Source organism: Alligator sinensis, unplaced genomic scaffold (assembly GCF_000455745.1).
Source record: "Alligator sinensis unplaced genomic scaffold, ASM45574v1 scaffold630_1, whole genome shotgun sequence".
Lineage (NCBI taxonomy): Eukaryota > Metazoa > Chordata > Crocodylia > Alligatoridae > Alligator > Alligator sinensis.
Window position 1 is genome coordinate 4,464 of NW_005842522.1, and position 10,378 is coordinate 14,841.

The following is a 10,378-nucleotide window of genomic DNA, read 5'->3' on the forward strand; positions in this document are numbered from 1 at the left end:
TCAGCAGGAGGGAAGTTTGTGTATCACAGCTGCCCTGAGGGTACTTGTTCAGTGGACAGAGGACTTCAGTCACTATTGCTGCTAGGATGACTTTCTTCACCAGCACTTTATATGCTTCAAAAGAAAAAAAATAGACTTTTGCTCTCCACAGAGCACATGCTGAGACCTAGCAACACAGTGGATTTGTAAGAGTTGCTTCCTGATGCAACCCACCACCTGAAGCCTCACACCAGTGCAAAGAGCTGCAGCAGGCCCAAGAATCAGGACCATAATTTGTGTGTGTGCACAGCTAATTCCCCAACACAGCAGGTCTCTTGCTGGAGGAAGGATGTTCTCCATAGTCACAGAGAAGCTGCTGTTAGGTTTGATGTTGGCTGTTTGTTTGTTATCTTGTCACAATGGGTATTAAAGTGCCAGACGCTGGTGTGATTTGCCTTCCTCTCTTACAGCCTGAGGATATGATAACACTGTACATGCCACAGTGGATAAAAAGTACTGAATATAAATGGAAACTCTAGGGACCTGCTCCTGATCTCACTGTTACACCAATGTAAATCTGGAGAAACTCCAGTGACTCACATGAATACACTGAGCTATAATCAAGAAGGATTCAGCTGTTGCCTCTTGTATTTCTTTTAATAAGAAGTGGGGAAGTGAATGCAATTGTTTTAGTAAATCAAAAGAAATGCAACCCTTGCCCAGGTCTTATCATCTGGAAATCTGTTACCTTTCATATAAAGCTATGACTTGGGAATATAAGAAGCAATGATGCTGCCTCTTGGATGATATTCAGATAGTCTTTTCCATCCACACAAGGGCGTTGCAAATTTGAATGCCCCTCAACTGCCAGCGAGGTGCAGCTGCTTCTGGGGTGGACCGTGCCACTTTAGCACCCAACTTACAATGCCTGTGTTACTACACAGGGTCTCCCTTAGAGCACTGCCCTGGACTGAGATGGGTTTGCTGACAACACTGCAGCCTGTTCCATCTAATCCAGGGGTTGGCAATACATGGCCTGCAGCTGGATCTAACCCATGGAGCTGGGGGCTTTGCCTGCACCAGTACCAGGACTGGGTAGCAAGAAGCTGTGCTGAGGCCAAGCAGCAGGGAGAAGCAGTGGCAGCCAGAACGTGGGCCCATCTCGGGCCTAAGCTGGGCTGTTCCAGCCCGTGGCTCCAAAATGTTGCTGTCCGCTGGTCTAATCTAATCAAACCAAGCGACGCACGTTATCGACGGAACACAAGGGTGCTTCTCTGGAAATACTAGCTCTTTCTCTCCATTTCTCCCTCAAAGAACACTGAACAGAAACAATGCATGCAAGGGGATGGATACTTGTGAGGGTCTTTTTATCCCCCCAGAACTGCCATGGCTAAGGAGCAGCAGAGCTGTGTCCACTGTAATGAAACAGGGAGCCTCTGCAGGGGCTGGCAGCAAAAAATACCTGCTTCTCTACCTACAGTGCTAAATGACAAGGCAGTTATGTTCCAGCACATCCCGAGCCCCTGCCGATTACATACCAGGACACATGTTCCTTGCTCTTTACATTTGTTCCGCTTTTAAACTCACATTGGGTTTGCTCAGATGGGTCCGGCTCACCTGAGGGAAGGAGCAGGAGACCTCCACAGAGTGATGCATTTGTGAAGTACAGGACAAGGTTAAGAAAGCTCGCACTCCTCTCCCATTTAATCTTCTGGCTCATTACAAGCCAACCATAAGGAAGCTCTGTGGCTTCCCTGCGTGGTGATTCAATTCGGAGGAGATTTGGCCCAATTCAGTGGCCAAATCTCCGAATCCGAACTGAATCAGGGGACCGATTCAAAAGTCCGAATCAATTCAAAGCTCTCTGAATCTTTAGGAAAAGATTCGGAGAGCTTTGATGATTCGGGCAGTCCCCGGTGGCTGCAGCAGGGAGCTGCGGCTGACTCTGAGCTGGCAAGTACTAGGGGCGGGGGAGGGGACCATGAAGGGGACCTCTGCCAGCGCCTCCAGCTCCTCCAGCCCCCCCATGGCTGCCCTCCCAGCTCAGTACTTTAAAAAAAAGCCCTGGTGCTCGCCGGGTGCTGCCAGGTGGGGGGACTATCCCTGCAGCCCCCCCACTGCCCCACACTGCATGGGGGCCTCTGCATAAGCCCCCCCAAGCCCTCCCCACTGTCCCAGCCCCGCCCATGAATGCCCTGCTTGCCATGAACCTCCAAAACCCCTGGATTCACCAGTTCCTGCCCAGTGGGGGGCAATCCCTGCTGCCCCCCACTGCCCTGTGTTATGTGGGGGACTCTTTATGAGTCCACTGAAGCCCCGAGGCTGCTGCAGGAGCTGGTGAGCTTGGGGGTTTTGGAGGTGTGGGCTCGTGCAGAGCCCCCCATGCAGCGTGGGGCAGTGGGAGCAGCAGGGATCGCCTCCTGCCCAGCAGCACCCAGTGAGCCGGGGCTTTTTTTTCCAAAGAGCAGGGACCTGGGAGCTGGGGGAGGCGAGGCAGCCATTGCCGGCCTGGGAGAGCATGTGGGGACTGGGCCTGGCCTCGCTGATTCAGAGATTCAGCCAAATCGAATCAGGACAGTGACTGGAATCACCGAATTGAATCACTCACCCCCGAATCGGTCAAATCTGAATCAGAAGCAAATACTAACCACTTCACACAGGCCTATTCCCCTTCCACCCCACTCTGTCACTAAGTGCTTTGTCTCAAATGCTTTGACTTTTTCGTTCTGGAAATAAACAAACTAGGGGAGGGAGGGAGGGAGAAATGACAACCCCCCCATCCTTCCCAATGCAGACACTGTCAAGTGCCCTGGGCCTGACTGACAGCTCTCGGGATGGAAGCAATAAAAAGGAATTAAGAGGAGCGGGTGGGGGGAAAGTGTGCGGAGAGATTTCATTTTATTATTTAACCTTTACACAAAGAGCAATTTGGCACCTGGACTCGATTCACTCCATGAATTACGATGACACACAGCCCAAATGACAAGCAGATGGAGACAAAACTGAATGGACAGATGCACAGACAAGGGAAGCGCAACACAGACACACCTGCCAATGAAGAGGCACACACGCGGATGTACAGATATGTGAACGTCAGGCCTGTGGGAAGACAGGTGCCTGAACACAAATACCAGTCTAACCACAAGGCATGGCTTGGCATGACTAGTCAGCTGACACAACAGTTGTCTTTCTTTCACCTTGCATGCCAGGTATCCAGGGCACGTTTCTCTTCAGAGAGCAAAGAGGCCAGCCTGAATTGCTGCTTTCCACTTCTCTGCTTTTGTGTCCATCTGCCATTGGCTTGGGTGGATGCATCCAGCACACTCAATTCCCAGGCCCTCACCCCCCTTCCTGCCTGCCCTTTCCAGGTTCCCACAGAACCAAGGGCATTAAGGGTTTGCTCCTCTCTTATTAAAGATCCTTGAAATCTCACATTTCTCAATTAAGCTGCTTCCTTACCTTCTGCCATCAGGGGTACTATTCCATTGTACCCGACATTTACTCTGCACCCATCACTGTGACATCTGATGACCTAGAGCTGTCCTATTACCAGCCCAGCATGCCAGCCCAATGACTCCCTTTCCCAACATGAACCACTATTCCCTGCGTCTGCCCCTGCAGGAGTAAGTGTCTAGAGAAACTCTATTCTCAATATGCTGAGATCTTAGGCCACTATTTTAAAGACAAAAAATAATTAGTTTCAATACTACCTCCTCGTCTAGCACCTAGTCTCACTGCACTCATACTAAAAGCAAAGCTCATGAAACTAGCTGTTAATATTTTTAAAAGTAAACGAGGCCTAGGGACTATTCCCACATCATATAGGGTTACATTTCCCTCACCTCAGGCACACAAACATGCACATTTTCTCTTCTACACACATCCAGGCACACACAGGGTGTCCTGTCCGCAAGACTTCTAGGGATGCTTCTCAAAAACAGGTCAAGAGCATCTATGCTGAACAGAACAGAAGTCCAGTTTCCCTTCATGCAGCATGTGATCCGCTCCTGTGTATTTCGTATTTCTCTACCCCAATGTTGTTTTCATTACTGAGGACCATTTGTCCCCATCCTATGAGGGAAAACCCAACCTTTAGTTCCCAGATGGAGGGAACTAAGGTAATGCTGAAACTTAAAGGGTGAACTAAAGGGCCATGAACTCTGAACTAGACATGGGGGCAGTACCCTGAACCCCACCCTGAAGAGGAGGTCCCAGAGGCACATTCCTCCTCGGTCACTGTTTCCTTGGGCGTGTGAATTCCTCAGTCACTATCCACCTGCTGTCTCATCTCGGTCTGTAAGTTATGTGGGGTAGAGACTGTCTTGCTCTGTGTTTGTATGGCAACTCCCACAATGCGATCCTGGTCTGTGACCAGGGCTCCTAGATGCTACAACAATATATAGATTGGCTCATGCTCAGTAATGACAATAATCTCAGTTGCGTTGGAATGGCAATATGCCTCACTTGCTGGCAACAGAAAGCCCCCCCCTTCCTAGGAACAGCTCTGAGTAACCCCATTCATACCCATTTTACTTAAAGCTCTACACAGCTTTGGTTTGGACTTGTATTTTTCTCTCCTGAGGTAAAATACAAAACACTTCTTTGTGCTTCTTTTTCATCTGAGTTTACACAAGGTCAACAGAAAGCATATCCCAGCAGGCACTGTTAGTCTTACAGTAAGTGCAGCTCAGAGACAAAGGTGCTAAGAAAGGTTATGAGAGACTCACTAGGCTCTTTGGAACAGCAGCTCTCCAATGTGACAGCAGTGAGGAACCTCAGCAGCACGGAAAAGACACCAGCCTCACTCCCCCCCTCTCCCCAGATGTGCTCATCTGCATGGTTATGTCTGAAGCATGAATAATTTTAACTCCTTGAAACTTATATGTAAAGGAGACTATAACCCATGCATGTTATTGTTTGGTTTTGCCTATGTTAGTGGGTCCACATCATGTTAAACCCATGTTACAGAACTGTGCTAAAGCCTCAATCCCATTCACACAGATAGCCTGTGTTACAAAACAGTGCACAGACACCATCAAAAGCTAGAGAGCAAAAATGGAGCTGAAAGATGTGATAAATCTTCAGCTAGTGCTGCCAATGAGTGTCTTTAAAGAAGAATAAAACTGATCAATGTGGCTGGGGTCTGATCTCATCCTGACACTGTACAGACCCCTGAGCAAGGACCAGCAAATGAAGCGGGTTCTAAGTTCTAGGAGACCTCCTTCTCTTACCAGCTCCCAGGACAAGCTTTGTGTTCTCATCGCCAGTAGCCTAGCAGGAGGATTGTGCTTTGATCATCTGCTGCATTGAGCAGAAGTGAAGTGATTATTTTCTGAATTTGAGAAAGTAGAAGTTATCTCCTCAGTACAAACCATCTGCAGGCCCAAACTTGAATAAATTTTAACCCTGATGGTGTGTGAGCTGCAGAGATGCTGCATGTGGACCACTGCAGTAGGCATCGTTAAGTCACAGTTAACTGCCTGCTAATTAAACAAAATGTAATTAAAACTAAATGTGTCAGCCTAGTGGCATTGGGCTTGGCCATTTGAACTGCAATGCAAAAGAGTCGAGTTCACTTCCTTGGCTTAATCTTGCTTTGCCAGGAATGGGTCTGCTGCAGAGACAAGTGCTGTATAAGGAGGAAGAATCCTCACTCTCTGTGCAGCATCTCCTGTGGATGAGGTATAAAAGATAAAAATACAGACCAGATATAGAAGCCACAGCAGGTGGGGAAAAAGAAACTAATGGCAATTCCATATAATGATAACCACTACGAGCAGGTTTGCGCTGTCTCATCTTTGGAAAATGGTTGCTTGCCCTGGCTCTTGAGATAGGCACACTCACAAACAGTTCACACAAATATTTTGTGCACATCATTACCTTAATGATGTGCACAGCTTTGGCAACTGTGCATACAAGCGACCAGTTAGACAACTACAAATGCAAAGGAACATAAAACTGGACAGAACCTTCCAGTCATCAAAACAGACCCTTGCTGTTATAGGCAAACAAACTATGCTTTATAATCCCTTTAATAAATTTATCAAGGTCCAGCTTGAATCCAGCCAGGCTGTTTGCCTTCACTACTCCACTAGCCCAGACGTCACTGCTCCGATGGCCAGAAATCTACTAATTTCCAGCCTAAGTTTATTTATGGCCAGTTAATGCATATTTGTTCTTGTGCCATTGTTGCCCTTTAGTTTAAATAGCTCTTCTCCCTTTCTGGTGTTTACTCCCAAGCCTGATGTATTTGTACAGAGCAGTCATATCCCTCTTAGCCTTCTTTATGTCAGTCTGAACAAGCCAAACTCCTGTAGGCTTCTCTCAGACGCTAGGCTCCCCATTCCCCTGATTGTCTTGCTAGACCTTCACTGCACCTGCTCCAGATGGATTCACCTGTTTGAAACATGGATAACCAGAGCAGTACACAGAATTCAGAGGAGGTTTCCCCAGCCCCATGTACAATAGCAATAACATTTTCCTACCTGAACTGGAAATATTTTGCCTGATCCATCTTAGGAATTCAATTTCCTGTTTCACAGCCACCTGCAACTGGTGCCTCATGGTCAGCCTGAGATTAAATAGTACCCCCATACACTTCCTGCATTCAATCACTGCACATAGCTTAAACCCCAGTCTATTGTGTGCACAAATTATGACTGCACATTTTTGCACACATGCAAATCTGAATGTATGGGCTTGAACATGCTGCAAACTAAACAGCAAGAATGCTTGAAAGTAACTGAGGTCTTAGGTGTATAGCAAAAACAAGAAACACTAGTGGTCACCATGGATCAGACAAACATACTGTAGTACCATGAAAGAATGTTTAAAAAATGCCCATCACTACTATACCTGGTTCTCACCAACTTATAAAAGCCTTTGCTTTGTCCTTATCTAAAGCTTCACGAGATTTGTATTTCTTTATTACATCACAGTAGAAATTAGAGCATTTCTACCCATGATGCAGGCACCCAGAGAGACCAGATCCTGACTCACCAGCATTGATAATAAAGCCAAAGCAGAACTTCTGAGTAATGCCACGGAGGACAAGACACACTGGAATGGCCCATCTAGAGGTTGGGATCAGCAGGGAGAGAGAGAAGCTAAGAGACTGCTCTGTCACAAAGCAGAACTGAATGTATGTTACCTGCCTCTGCGGTCTTTGCCTTGCCAGAATGGGCTGACACTGGCAGACGAGAGAGGACCATTAGTGGTCATATCCTAGGTGTCAGTAAACAGGCTCTTCCTAAAACAGATAACCCTAAATATTCCTAAGGTGGCTGACCAGGGATGCAGTGTACTGTTGTGTACTGTGTTGCAAGGAAGAATGGGGGTGTAGCTCCCTATGTGAAGAAGCAGTACACTTCCCTACAAGCAGAGATTAGCACCCAAGGAGGGTGATTTGAGACCCTCTAGGTTAGAATATGGGGGAACATGGTGAAGGAGATATAGCTATAGGACTGTATTACAGATTTCCTAACCAGGAGGAAGAGCTTGACCATGAATTCGCTATTCAACTGGCAGAGGCTGCACGCTCTCGGTGCATGGTCATCACAGGTGACTTCAACCACCCTGACATCTCATGGGAAGAGCATTCAGCCAAATCCGATCTGTTGAAAACTTCCGCATTGATGAGTTCTCTTTGACACAAGAAGTCTACAGGCTGACAAGAGGTAAGGTGCTGCTGGATCTGGTACTGGCCAAAGTGGATGATCTAGTCAGCAACCTAAAGAAAGAAGAGAAGTTTGGTGACAGTGATCATGAATTGATCACTTTCTCTATCCATCTCAAAGCTGCCAAATCAGTCAGCAATGCAGAAACCCTCGACTTTAGGAAAGCTGACTTTCACAAGCTCAGGACGTTGGTTATTGAGGCCCTGAGAGACCATGATCTGACAGGAAGAGAAGTCCATGGTGAGTGGTCGCTTCTTAAAGATGTTACCCTAAAAGCACAAGGGAAGTCCATTCTGGCCTATAGGAAAGATAGCAAAAGGGCTGGGAGATTCCGCTGGCTCAATAAGGAACTCGTGGACCTCCTGAATCTGAAAAAAGAAGCTTATAAGAGATGGAAGTCAGGAACTACCACTAAGGAGGATTATGCAGCACTGGCCCACACCTGTAGGGAGCAGACCAGAAAACCCAAGGCTGAAACCAAACTCAAACTGACTATGGGAATCAAGGACAATAAAAGTCCTTCTTCAAATACATAGGAAGTCGGAAAAAAAAACAAAGGCAACATCAGACCCTTGCTGAACCAAATGGGGCAACTGACAACTGACACAGGAAAAAGCTAATCTCCTCAATGATTACTTTGCATCTATTTTCCAGCAGCCCACGGGGATCACCCTGTCTGACAGGATGCATGACTACCAGGATAAGGGCAATCATATGCCTATAGTTGGGGAAGATCTTATGAGGGAACAGCTTGAGAGGCTTGATATCCACAAGTCAGCTTGCCTGGTTGGAATGCATCCAAGAGTGCTAAAAGAGTTGGCTGACATCATAGCACGACCAATGACAAGGATATTTGAGAACTTGTGGTGCTCAGTAGAGGTTCCTGAAGATTGGAAGAGGGTCAATGTGGTGCCTATCTTCATGAAAGGAAGATCCAGGGAACTACAGGCCAATTAGTTTGACCTCAATCCCTGGAAAGATCTTGAAAAAAATCATCTAAGAAACCATCAACAACGGGCTAATGGAAGGCAACATTCTGAGAGATAGCCAACATGGCTTCATTGCGGGTAGGTCTTACCTGACCAACTCATTTCCTTCTATGGCCAGGTAATGCATCACACCAGGACAAAGGAGAAGAGGTAGACATCATATATTTAGATTTCAAAAATGCCTTTGACTTGGTCTCCCATGATGTCCTCATGGTAAAATTGGGGAACTGCGACCTCGACAGCCTTACGGTCCGATGACTGGGGAACTGGCTCCATGGTCAGACCCAGAGAGTGATAGTCGATGGAACCGAGTCAACATGGCGTATGGTGACCTGTGGCATCCCCCAGGGCTCAGCACTCGGACCAGTACTCTTTAATATATTCATAAATGAACTAGATTTAGGTGTCAGAAGCAGACCGGCTAGGTTTGCAGACTATACAAAATTATGGAGAAGTGCGGTCATGCCAACCAGGGATACTTTGAAAGGTCCAAGGGGGTACGCAGGGGCGAGTGGGGATGGAGTGCCACCACCCCGCACCACCGCCTCACAGGAGCAGGGCTGGTGCAAGGTGAGAGCAGAGCCGCACAGATGCTGTGCTGCTGCCGCTTGTTACCTCCACGCTCTGTGTCCGGCCTCTCACCCTCCCCCCCCAGGTACGCTTATTAAAAAGGGGGCCGCTGGGGGTACACTTATTTAAAAAGGTTGAAAATCCCTGCGCTAGAGGATAGGCTGGCAATTCAGGCCAACCTGGACAGGCTCGCAGGGTGGGCAGACCAAAACCTGATGCCATTCAACATGGGGAAATGCAAGGTGCTCCACCTCAGGAGAAAAAACCCACATCATACTTATAAGCTCGGCAGTGTTACACTCACTAGCACCACAATGGAAAGAGACTTGGGGGTCATGAATGACAACAAGATGAACATGAGCCACCAATGTGATGCTGCAGCCAGCAAAGCAAATAAAACTCCGGCTTACATCTACCGATCCATCTCAAACAAGACCGAAGAAGTCATCCTCCCACTTTACCCAGCCTTGGTGTGGCCACAGCTTTCATAGATTTCATAGATTTCATAGACATCAGGGCTGGAAGGGACCTCGGAAGATCATCGAGTCCAGCCCCCCGCCCAAAGGGCAGGAAGTCAGCTGGGGTCATAGGATCCCAGCAAGATAAGCATCCAGTTTCATCTTGAAGGTGTTCAATGAAGGCGCTTGAACCACCTCCGGTGGCAGGCTGTTCCAGACCTTGGGGGCTCGGACAGTAAAGAAATTCTTCCTTATGTCCAGCCTGAAACGATCTTGAAGTAGTTTGTGACCATTCGACCTCGTCATCCCTTGGGGCGCTCTGGTGAACAAACGTTCCCCCAGATGCTGGTGGTCACCCCTGATAAACTTGTAGGTGGCCATCAGATCACCCCTGAGCCTGCGCTTTTCCAGGCTAAAGAGCCCCAGGGCTCTCAGCCTGTCATCGTAGGGTCTGTTTCCCTGACCTCTGATCATGCGCGTGGCTCTTCTCTGGACTCTCTCAAGCTTCTCCACATCCTTTTTGAATTGTGGAGCCCAAAACTGGACACAGTACTCCAGCTGCGGCCTCACTAAGGCCGAGTACAGGGGGAGAATGACGTCCCGGGATTTGCTTGAGAGACGTCCCGGGATTTGCTTGAGACGTCCCGGGATTTGCTTGAGATCATCGAGTCTGACCCCCTGCATAGGCAGGGAAGAGTGCTGGGTG

At 48.0% G+C, this 10,378-nt stretch overlaps 1 protein-coding gene across 3 annotated transcripts in view; it reads right to left on the reverse strand.

Moving 5' to 3' along the window:
* TEX264 (testis expressed 264) overlaps nucleotides 1-10,378 on the reverse strand; it is an 84,454-nt gene that overhangs the window by 3,642 nt on the left and 70,434 nt on the right. The window lies entirely within an intron of this gene.